The sequence below is a fragment of the Bufo bufo genome, chromosome 9 (genome assembly GCF_905171765.1).
Source record: "Bufo bufo chromosome 9, aBufBuf1.1, whole genome shotgun sequence".
Taxonomy (NCBI): Eukaryota; Metazoa; Chordata; class Amphibia; order Anura; family Bufonidae; genus Bufo; species Bufo bufo.
This window is the reverse complement of record NC_053397.1, coordinates 32391647-32393724: the sequence shown is the minus strand read 5'-3', so window position 1 is coordinate 32393724 and position 2078 is coordinate 32391647. Positions and strand designations below refer to the sequence as shown.

The 2078-nt window shown below is 45.7% G+C and overlaps 1 non-coding gene across 1 annotated transcript; it reads right to left on the bottom strand.

Moving 5' to 3' along the window:
* Positions 1 to 1600: 1600 nt before the first annotated feature.
* Positions 1601 to 1786, bottom strand: LOC120979961. Its single transcript, XR_005774449.1, has one exon. It is a non-coding gene; the product is annotated as a U2 spliceosomal RNA (small nuclear RNA).
* Positions 1787 to 2078: the final 292 nt, after the last annotated feature.

Below are 2078 nucleotides of genomic sequence, written 5' to 3'. Positions count from 1 at the left end.
TAAAAATGGTCCACACGCTGCTGTATTTTAGCTCTGCATGCCGGATGACTTGCGTGATTTATCTGCCACCAACTAGGGTTCAAGCCGCAATGTTTTAGTGCACTTTCTGCCTGGAAAACATCATGTGTACATGCCTAATTTTTCTGGCCTCTGGTGCTGCACTGTGGCTGCAAAAATAAAACAAAAAAAATTCTCCTTCGTGATCGTTACCTTGTTGTGGTGAAGGAGCTTGCGTATTACAATGAAGCCACCACCTCTATGAGTGTGTTGGCAATGGCAATGTTGGCACACCCCAGATGATAAGGTCGTTGCTTCATTGTAAACAGACCAAAAGCGATCGGCTGGATAATTTTGCATAGAAAAAACATAAATATTCTTTGTGATCATCTAAGGTGATGATTAAAGCCTACTAGGCCAACAATGGGCCCACACTGCAGAATCATTGTTTTCTGGGTCACTTAACTGTCACTGAACTACCTCAGCACGACCATAGGCTTTTAAAAAACCCCATCATCTGCAATCTCCCAAACGTGCGCAGGAGCACAGTCATCACTACACCAAGATTGACGCATAGAGGAATAAAATTTATGTCATGAGTGTGTCAACTATTGACAACTCTTCGCAGTTGTCTAAAATCTATTCCATACACATCCCCTGATAGGGGACGTAACAGGGATTAAACTGATAGGAATAGTACTACGTAACACACCACTCATATCTGGTGGCACAGTACATTGCACGTGGCACGCGCAGTGCCCCAAATTGGAAGTAGGAGGACCGACCAAGCATCTTTTTCCATCTCCTAAAATCTATCCCATACACCGGCCCCTGATAGGGGACGTAACAGGGATTAAACTGATAGGAATAGTACTACTTAAAGGGCTTCTGTCACTCCACTAAACTCATAATTTTTTTTTATCTCCTTAAAGTCCTTATGCTGCGATTTCTCAATACTGTATATAGGGCTATTACTCAGTTTGGTTCAGTAGTTATATAAAAAAAACAGACTTTTATAATATGCAAATTACCTCTCTAGGAGCAGGTAGGGCGGCTACCTGCTGCTAGCAGCCGCATCCTCCTTTCATAATGACGCCCCCTCCTCATGTTGATTGACAGGGCCAGTGAACGCGCTCGTCCTCTGACTGGCCCTGTCTACGTTTTAAATCTCGCGCCGGTCTTCAGTTGGCGCCTGCACCGATGACGTCACATGTACACCCGGCGCAGGCGCACTGAGAATGGAGCAGCCGAGCGAGCGTCCCCCACTCAGTGCGCCTGCGCCAACTGAAGACCGGCGCAAGATTTAAAACGCAGACAGGGCCAGTCAGAAGGACGAGCGCGTTCACTGGCCCTGTCAATCAACATGAGGAGGGGGCGTCATTATGAATGGAGGATGCGGCTGCTAGCAGCAGGTAGCCGCCCTACCTGCTGCTAGAGAGGTAATTTGCATATTATAAAAGTCAGTTTTTTTATATAACTACTGAACCAAACTGAGTAATAGCCCTATATATTGAGAAATCGCAGCATAAGGATTTTAAGGAGACAAAAAAAAAAAATGAGTTTAGTGGAGTGACAGAAGCTCTTTAACATACCACTCATATTGGAATTGCACAGTACATTACACGGCGCACGCGCAGTGCCCCAAAACTGAAGTAAGAGGACCGACCAAGCATCTTTTTCCATCTCCCGGTTCCTAAAATCTATTCCATACACTGGCCCCTGATAGGGGACAAAACAGAGATTAAACTGTTAAGAACAGATTTTTTTTTAATTTAAAAAAAAAGAGGATAGCCTCTGCGGAGCTGGGTATTTTTTTGGTTGCGTTACTGAACGCTCATGCACAATGGCTGTAGGCTCATGCATCCTTTTGCGGAGGTTACAAACCTGGTCAGTCAAACCAAAGGCAACATCATCAACCTCATCCCATATGCGTTATTTCTGGAGCGTGCCCTGCGAAGAGTGCTGGATCAGGCCGTAGATGAGCATGAAGAGGAAGAGTTGTGGTCACCATCACCACCAGAAGCAGCCTTGTCGTCGTCGATTGCCGGACCTGCGGAAACGCAGAGAGAGGAGTCTGAAGA